Here is a 9457-nt window from a genome sequence, read left to right on the forward strand (position 1 = left end):
CTGGGTTGAGTCAAGCCAGTTAAACAACTTGAGGCCCCAGATTGGGCTGCCTCTGCATATAGAAGACAAAGGTCCATTCCATGTGACTGCATGATTTATTTGAACCCAGGTCATCACTGTTAAATGCCTTGGGTGGTAAATAGAGAAGTTCCCCAAATCCTGTAGGTTTGGCCAATCCTGTCCATGCCGTACACTGATCTTTCTGCAGTTGTACTATTATATTCCTTTTCTGAATACCAGCGAGTCTCATTTGAAAATTAATTATCATAAACATTAAAAGGAACTATAGAAAATAGACCTTCTTGACTACCATTACCTGTATCAGAAGTGCATTTATAACATGGTTTTTGCATTGAGATGCAATTTAAGAATGATATTCTCTTCCACTCCATTTGGTATCATTGATAATAGAAGCAAGATTTACATGTTGAATTTCTCTGTGGCTATGGAAGGGGGAGTTTCAAATGATTTAGGGGAATGCATAACACATTTTATGTCAAGATCATTTATACAGGATGAAATACATACCTTCCAATTTTGGTTTGTAAATCCAACAGTTCTTTAGGTAGTTTCCCTTTGCTGTGATCTTACTTATATTTACTAGGAAACTTACCTCCCAAGGATGCTCCAGTGTATTTATAGTTTTTGACATCTTTAGGATAATAGTGACAAGAACCAACATGAGGAAGATATTTGTTTTACTTTTTATTTATTTTTTTCTTTGTTTTAATTTAAATTCAAGTTAGTTGAAACCAATACTGTAATATTGGTTTCAGGAGTAGAATTTAGTCATTCATTACTTAGATATAACATCTAGTGCTCACCCTAACAAGTGCCCTCCTTAATTTCCATCACCCATTTAGTTGATACACCCACCCATCTCCCTTCCAGAAACACGCAGTTTGTTCTGTTTATTTAAGAGTCTCTTATGGATTACCTCCCTCTCTGTTTTTATCTTATTTTCCCTTCCTTTCCCCTATGTTCATCCTTTTTTTTTGTTTCTTAAATTCCACATATGAGTGAAATCATATATTTGTGTTTCTCTGACTGACTTATTTAGCTTAGCATAATATACTCTAGTTCCATCCACATTGTTGCAGATAGTAAGATTTTATTCTTTTTGATAACCTAGTAATATTCCATTATGTATATATACACACATACATACACATATATATCTGTATCTTTATCATCTATCTATATCTATCTATGTCTATATCATCTATTTATATATATTTCCTTGATTTGGTTACTATTGATAGCACTGCTATAAACATTGGGGTGTATGTGCCCCTTTGAATCAGCATATTTGTATTCTTTGGATAAATACCTAGTAGTGTAATTGTTGGGTCATTATTTTTAATTTTTTGAGGTACCTCCATACTGATTTACAGAGTGGCTGCACAAGTTTGCATTCCCAACAACAGTGCAAAACTGTTCTCCTTTCTCTGCATCTTCACCAACACCTGTTGTTTCCTGACTTGTTAATTTTAGGCATTCTGACAGGTGTGAGGTTGTATCTCATTGTGGTTTTGATTTTGTATTTCCCTGATAGTAGGTGTTTGTTTTAAAATCAGAGCAGAGAGAGCAGGAAGAGCTGCCAGCCAGCCACCAGCCCCATACAGCTCAGCATGAAGGAGGGCAGGAGCTAGGGAAAGAGGGCAGCAGGAGTAGAAGTGCCAGGTCAGGGAAAGGAAGAAATAAAAGGAGCACTGGAGGAGGAAAAGCCAGTGATTGAGTGAGGGTGCACATGAAAATTCCTGGTAAGTGCTTTAGTAACATTGTGATTATTTAGGAGAATGCCCTTCTTCCTGGGGGACAACAACTGAAGAGTTTAGAGCATTTTCATTTGGACCCATGAATGCCCAATGAACAGATACTTGACACCTACATGTAAACTTCAGATCTTAGCACAACCATAAGGCTTGTCCTTTGTGTGAGGAGGAGATAGCTCATGTTCTGTGGAAATGAGCCAGTAGCAACAACTTGATGCAGTTGCTGGATCTGGTTTGGAAGAAGTGGAATTGAGCTGGGAATATTACCTAGAAGAGACAGAGTCCACTGTAATTCCCCATGGATCTTTTAAACATGTGGACACACATTTTCAAAATAGGTTTGATCCTGGGATAAGACTGGAGGTGGCTGTGAAAACAGACCTGGAAACCAACTGGGCTGGTCACCACCATCATTACCACCTGTGAGCAGTTGCTCCTCCTCCCCTGCAATACCTATGGTGATGGCCAGAGGGCAGACTTCTGGTGTGACATCAAGAAGGCTGACTTCTACCTGGTTGAAAGGTGTGAGCAGAATAAGAAGACCATTGAGGGGAGTATAGGTGGCTCAATCGGTTAAGCATCTGACTCTTGGTTTCAGCTCAGGTCATGATCTCATGGTTTGTGAGTTGGAGCCCTGCATCGGGCACTGTGCTGTCATGCAGAGTCTGCCTGAGATTCTCTCTCTCCTTCTCTCTCTGCCCCTCCTCCTCTCTCTCTCTGTCTCAAAATAAATAAACTTTAAAAAAAGACCATTGAAACTCCAGAAGACATCAGAGATAGTGTCTGATTGGGATGAGTTTCTGCGGCAGACCCTGAGGAGAGGTTTCAGTCCCCCTGGTGCACTGGTAGAGGGCATCTATAATGGAAGGAATCCTTTAGATCTCATTGATCCTGGCTCTAGGTTAGAATGTTAAGCTTTCCAAGACTCACTGATTACTTGATTTTTACTGAAGCTGCATTAGAAAGAACTTGAAAGTTCTGATAATTTTGAGAATTTGGTTGTATTACTTGGATCCATTTCTTCATCAGGTAGGTTGGGCTGCTCGGTAAGGATATGAGCTTTAGCCCCCACTAGCCATCTGACATCTGAAGCCAAATGACAAGAGAGTTTGCCAAAGTGAAAGATGAGGAGGAAGAGCAATTGCCATCATACTTATTTAGGGACAAGTGATTAGCACTCATTTATTCTCTGTAAATATGAAATGGGAAGCTGTGGACCCCTGGTCACCTTGTGGGATCTCTCCTACTACAGTAGTAAAGCTTTCTTATGAGAAGTACTTCTTGGTGGAAATGGATGATTTGAAATCAGAAAATCATTCAAGGTGATCTTTTGTATGCCATGCCCACAGTCCTGGTATTTTCCCCATGCAATGGAGTCTGAAAAATGCTTTACACCTCAGCCACCCTCCTGGATACCCTGGCCAAGAATTTGATTGGACCAAATACCTCAAACAGTGTGGTGCTGAAACTACTCCCCAGAGGTGCCTTTTTCCGCTAATTTCTGAGCATGAATTTAAAGAGAATATGAAGCTTGAGACAGTGAACACTCTTATCCCTGAAGAAGTGTGTGTTGCCACCATTACTGAAGTGAGAGGCTCCTACCGGTGGCTCCAGGTGGGTTCTAAGGAGCTCATACATGAATGTACTATAATTGTAGAATCCATGGATGTATTTCCTTTGGGCTGGTGTGAAACCAATGCCCATGCCCTCAGTGCCCCTAACAGAACACAAGTACACAAGTGGAGGAAATTTTTCTGGTTCAATCAGAAAAACAAATGACATCCTCCAGCACTATCAATGAGAGCCTGATGAATTAAGAGCAGAACTCCCCAGATGATTAATGGAAAATGACACTTTACAAGGATATACTTCAACCACCGTTGCTTCTCAGGGCTATATCTTAACTAAGAATCCATGAGCTGCCTCAATTTGTAGGACATGGTAACTATATTCTGGTCCTCAGAGAGGTACTCACTTTACTTATCAATGCAGCCTATAAACCCAGTCATGTCCTTCAAGAGTTGCAGCTGAATAAATATTCTGTGTGGCATGGATGTAGGGAGGTTCTAAAAGTCAAATACAAAGGAAAGAGTTACTGGGCTACTGCTGAGGTAGTGAAGATAGTGGGTTTGGTGCCTGAGTTCTGCTGTCAAACCTACATCAGACTGGAGATCTGTCCTCATCTCCCCATCCCTTGGGTGGTTCTTACCAAGTATTCTTAGAACTGCTCTGTGCTTACAAAGACCAGTATACACACTGTATGGGAAGAAGAAAAATAAAAGAATTGGGAGGCCACCTGGTGAGCATAGTAAGTTATCATGTGCCCTGAAAAAAAAAAAAACAGTAAGAGGAGGAAGAGGCAGAAAAATATTTTGACGCATAGAAGAAATACTTCTCTGCATCTGTTGATAACGCCTCAGGAGGCTTGCCCCAGGGAAGTGGGAGTGAAAATGAGGATGACCCAGGTGTAAAGGAGGAGGATTTCCTAAGTGAAGGCAATATATCTGAGCAACAGGACGAGCTATAGGAAGAGTCAGAAGTGTCAGGAAAAAAAAATCATGTTACTCTTCTCCCATCCAAAACGAGATATATGCATTGGGGCATCCAGATAGACAAGAAAAAAAGAGCTTCACACTTTTTCATTTTCTGATGATGAGAATAAACCTCCTTCACCAAAGGATTGAAGCTGCTGAAAGGCTTCACCTGGACAGTAACCCCCGAAGTGGCAAGTGACAGATATTGTTGTGTTCATCATATACATTGATCATGCTCCATTAACAAGAATATTTCTAGACCAGGAAATTGATGGGCAGGCCCTGTTGCTCCTTACCCTCCCAAGAGTGTGTGGGCTTAAAATTGGGCCCTGAAATCGAACTCTGCCATCACATAGAGAGGATCAAGTTTGCTTTTTATGAACAGTTTGCCAACTTAGAAGGACAACTGAAGTGGGCTGTGTCTTTGAAACACAAATGTAGCAAATCCTCCTCCCCAATCTACAAGTGAAGCTGAAACAGTCCTGGGGGCTTTGGCCCTGCAGAGTTGGCTTGGTATCTGCACCTTCAGGGAAAGAGGGCCCACATTGAGGAAGCAAATCCTGCATAGAAGTGGCTATCCTGCCAGGGTAAATGTGGGCATCTCTTGGTCAGAGGGTTGCAATTTCAAAGAAGATAAAGGTTGTGAAGAAAAGATTCATGTAAAAAGAATAAGCATTTCCAGAAGTGTAGCATGGAAATGAAGAAAAATTTAGTCTGCTGGGAAGCACCTTTATTATTGTTTTCTTTTTGTTTGGTTCCTTCCCATTGTAGACTGAAACTTGTTCTCTGCTTTCTCTTTCTTGGAAACAGTCAACATAGCTTTAAGTTAGCAGTGATTTGGGACTGTGCCTAAGGCACATCAGTGATTCATTGTCATTGTGTTTTTAAGCTCTTTAAAATTAAAACACTTCATTTTTGGATGATTATGTGGCTCTAGGGTTTTGAATTGTACAGTCACACTTTGCTCCATTTTAAAATATATTCATAAGGAAAAAATAAAATAAGATCCAAGCAGGGGAGACTAGAACATTAAATAATTTGTCATGTATTAACAATAAGCTGTAACATTTATTATCAAATAGTCTCAGAGACAATGATTTAATCTTTTGTTTTTAATTTCCATTTTCTTTTATTTAATTTACATCCAAGTTAGTTAGCATATAGCACAACAATTATTTCAGGGGTAGATTCCTTAATTCCCTTACCCATTTAAAGCATTCCCCCTCCCACAACCCCTCCAGTAACCCTCTGTTTGTGCTCCATATTAAGGAGTATCTTATGTTTTGTCCCCATCCCTGTTGTTATGTTATTTTTGCTTCCTTTCCCTTATGTTCATCTGTTTTGTATCTTAAAGTCTTCATATGAGTGAAGTCATATGATATTTGTCTTTTTCTGACTGACTAATTTCGCTTAGCATAATACCCTCTAGTTCCATCCACCTAGTTGCAAATGGCAAGACTTCATTCTTTTTGATTGCTAGTAATACTCCACTGTGTGTGTGTGTGTGTATGTGTGTGTGTGTGTGTGTAAACACACCACATCTTCTTTATCCATTCATCCATCAATGGACATTTGGGCTCTTTCCATACTTGGGCTGCTGTTGATAGTGCTGCTATAAACATGGTGGTGCATGTGTCCTTTCAAAACAGCACACCTGTATCTCTTGGATAAATACCTAGTAGTGCAATTGCTGGGTCGTAGGGTAGTTCTATTTTTAGTTTTTTTAAAAAGCTCCATACTGTTTTCCAGAGTGGCTACACCAGCTTGCATCCCCACCAACAATGCAAAAAAGATCCTCTTTCTCAGCATCCTTGCCAACACCTGTTGTTGCCTGAGTTGTTAATGTTAGCCATTCTGACAGGTGTGAGGTGGTATCTCATTGTGGGTTTGATTTGTATTTCTCTGATGATAAGTGATATTGAGCATTTTGTCATGTGTCGGTTGGCCATCTGGATGTCTTCTTTGGAGAAATGTCTATTGATGTCTTTTGCCCATTTCTTCACTGGATTATTTGTTTTTTGGGTGTTGAGTTTGATAAATTCTTTATAGATTTTGGATACTAATCCTTTATCTGATATGTCATTTGCAAATATCTTCTCCCATTCTGTTGGTTGCCTTTTAGTTTTGCTGAATGTTTCCTTTACTGTGCAGAAGCTTTTTATTTTGGTGAGGTCCCAATAGTTAATTTTTGCTTTTGTTTCCCTTGCCTCTGGAGACGTGTTGAGTAAGACATTGTTGCAGGCAAGATCAGAGAAGTTTTTGCCTGCTTTCTCCTTGAGGATTTTGATGGCTTCCTGTCTTACATTGAGGTCTTTCATCCATTTTGAGTTTATTTTTGTGTATGTTGTAAGAAAGTGGTCCAGGTTTATTCTTCTGCATGTTGCTGTCGAGTTTTCCGAGTACCATTTGCTAAAGAGACAGTCTTTATTTCACTGAATATTCTTTGTTGCTTTGTCAAAGGTCAGTTGGCCATACGTCTGTGGGCCTGGAAGCAAACAATAAGACTGAGTAAACAAGAAGAGTGGAACTAGTAACAGATAGAAATTACTGTGGTATAGGGTCACCCAGGTGGCTCAGTTGGTTGAGCATCCGACTTCAGCCCAGGTCATGATCTCACAGTTCATAAGTTCGAGCCCCGAGTCAGGCTCTGTGCTGACAGCTCAGAGCCTGGATCCTGCTTCAGATTCTGTGTCTCCCTCTCTCTCTGCCCTATCCCCATTCATGCTCTGTCTCTCTCTGTCTTAAATTTTTTTTTCAACGTTTATTTATTTTTGGGACAGAGAGAGACAGAGCATGAACGGGGGAGGGGCAGAGAGAGGGAGACACAGAATCGGAAACAGGCTCCAGGCTCTGAGCCATCAGCCCAGAGCCTGACGCGGGGCTCAAACTCCCGGACCGCGAGATCGTGACCTGGCTGAAGTCGGACGCTTAACCGACTGCGCCACCCACGCGCCCCTGTTTCTCTCTGTCTTAAATAAAACATTAAAAAAAATTTTTAAATAAAAAAAGAGAAATTACTGTGGTATAAATCTGAACACCCATAGCCATTGAGGCTCTGCTCACCTTGTGATTGTCTTCTTAATACAAGTTTTAGGTCAGTGACTGGCTCACAAGGTTGATTATCGTCATGTGGTTGCTGGTAGCATGTACTGCTGGGTCTTGGTGTAGATGCCTTTTTATTCTATTATGATGGATCCGAGTTACAACTTCCTTTAATTTCATTTCATTTTATTTTATTTTATTGTAAAGTTTTTATTTTAATTCCAGTTAGCTAATGTACAGTATTATATAAGTTTCAGGTGTGCAATATAGCCATTCAACACTTCTATACATCACTCGGTACTCATCATGACAAGTGTGCTTCTTAATCCCCATCGCCTATTTCACCCATTTACCCACCCACCTCCTCTTTGTAACCATGAGTTTTTTCTTCATAGTTAGAGTCTGTTTCTAGGTTTCTCTCTCTCTCTCTGTCTCTCTGTCTCTCTCTTGCTTGTTTGTTTTGTTTCTTAAATTCCACATATGAGCAAAATCATGAGTAAAATCATATGGTATTTGTCTTTCTCTGACTGACTTGGTTCACCTAGCATTATACTCACTAGCTCCATCCATGTCAAATGGAGGTTACAGTCTTCCTGAAGACTTCAGTCTGCAATGGCACAATTTCATTATTTTTATGGCTGAATTATATTTATACAGGGCCTTGTGCATATAGGTGGATGGTTGTTGTCCTGGAGTGACCCACTTTTCCAAATTTTGAGGTATACCCAGTCCCCAGGTATATATGGGTGAAATTTAGTTTTAGTGGGTGGAGGGAGGAAAAGTTTTCCATTCTTGTTGATTACATTCACCATCTTTCATAGCTAATTATATGCTTAATGGCTAGCTAAACCTCCATGTCTGGGTGAGGAGGAGTCAAGATATTTTGTAAAGGGCCTCCCACTTGTCATTTTGAATAGACCAAGCTTTAGTTTGTGCTTTGAAGCAGCTCTCCTTCTGGTAAGAACCACTTGTAGTAACTTTAACCAATTTTTCTGTGTTTCCTGGCATAGCTTTGGCAGGGTCTTTTTCAGAGTTATGTTAGCCTGTTCTGTCTTCCTGGAAGACTTAGGTCTCCAGGTAGACTCTAACCTCAATTTGATATTTAAGGCTTTTCTTACCTCAGAAATGATTTGTTTTAATTTTTATGTATTTATTTTTTAAATTATAGTATAATTAACATACAGCGTTATATTAGTTTCATGTGTACAATATAGTGATTCAATAATTCTATACATTATTCAGTACTCTAGAAAGTAAAATACTAAGTGAAATAAAAGAAAGAAAATTACCCTATTATTTCACTCATATGTGGAATTTAAGAAACAAAACAAATTTTAAAAAAGACCAAAATACTAAGTAATTTTTGAAGGTCAATTGCCAAGGTCATTCAAAATTAATGATTATTATTATTATTATTTTATTAAGGCTTTTGTTACTTTATTAGCTCTTTCTATCCTTTAAGCAAAGGCCTCAGACCATGAAGTGAATGTATCCACAAACACAAAAAGCACTGGCATTACAGTAAAGTCTGTTCACAGAAACTCCCCTGGCATTATCCCCCAGATCTGTATTGCTATAGCTAGAGGGGGTAACAAAGGTCTGGATCATACATTATATATCTGGCATTAAGCACATTGGTTTGTTATTTTCTCAGTAAGTTCCTTCATTCCCGGGGTGCTCATAATCTTTATTAATCACAAGTATAGAGCTTCCCTATCATAAAAGGCTGGGTCATGTATACTCTTAAGGAGTCCCTAAGGAGTCTGATTAGGTACCCAGATTCTCATATTGTCATTTGTCATTCATTCTCTGATTATTTGAGATAATTGATAGCCTAATTTGATACCTTCTTTTATCTCATTCTAGGAATATGCTTGAGTGAGCGTATATAGTGGTAGGGAGGGAATTAATGGCATTTGTAAAATCTTCCCAGAGTTGGTGGGCTTATCTGAAGCCACATCAGCCATATTATTTTCCTTTATTACTTCTGAATGTCCTTTTTGATGACCTCTGCAACGAACCATTGACAATTATTTAGACTTAGATACTGCTTCTAGAAGCCTGTGGATTTCCTTGCCATATTTAATTTCTTTATTTTTACTATTT

The 9457-nt window shown here is 39.4% G+C and overlaps 1 pseudogene; it reads left to right on the forward strand.

Annotated features, from left to right (window-relative positions):
- The first annotated feature begins 1967 nt into the window (after window positions 1-1967).
- On the forward strand, window positions 1968-4778 carry LOC122467994 (annotated as a pseudogene).
- Window positions 4779-9457: the final 4679 nt, after the last annotated feature.

Source organism: Prionailurus bengalensis, chromosome B3, assembly GCF_016509475.1.
Source record: "Prionailurus bengalensis isolate Pbe53 chromosome B3, Fcat_Pben_1.1_paternal_pri, whole genome shotgun sequence".
Taxonomy (NCBI): Eukaryota; Metazoa; Chordata; class Mammalia; order Carnivora; family Felidae; genus Prionailurus; species Prionailurus bengalensis.